The following is a 273-nucleotide window of genomic DNA, read 5'->3' on the forward strand; positions in this document are numbered from 1 at the left end:
CCAGGTGTGCCTGACCTGCACCACAAGAAGCCGTTGAGCCCCAAGTGACCGTTCTGGGGTTTCCCCCCCAAATCCCCCAATCGAGGGGGGGTCCCCCAGGTGGGTGGGGGTCCCCGCAGCCCCCCGGCAGGCTGACCTGCAGCACGGCGTTGATGAGCAGCAGGTCATCAGCGGGTTTCCACCTGCCCAGGTCGCGGGGGGCGGGGCTGCCTTTGCCCTTCTTGAGCCGCTTGGGCAGCGCCGGGGGGGGGCCGGGCCCGGGGGGCGCCGGGG

The sequence above is a fragment of the Passer montanus genome, unplaced genomic scaffold (genome assembly GCF_014805655.1).
Source record: "Passer montanus isolate IOZ18808 unplaced genomic scaffold, ASM1480565v1 scaffold270, whole genome shotgun sequence".
Lineage (NCBI taxonomy): Eukaryota > Metazoa > Chordata > Aves > Passeriformes > Passeridae > Passer > Passer montanus.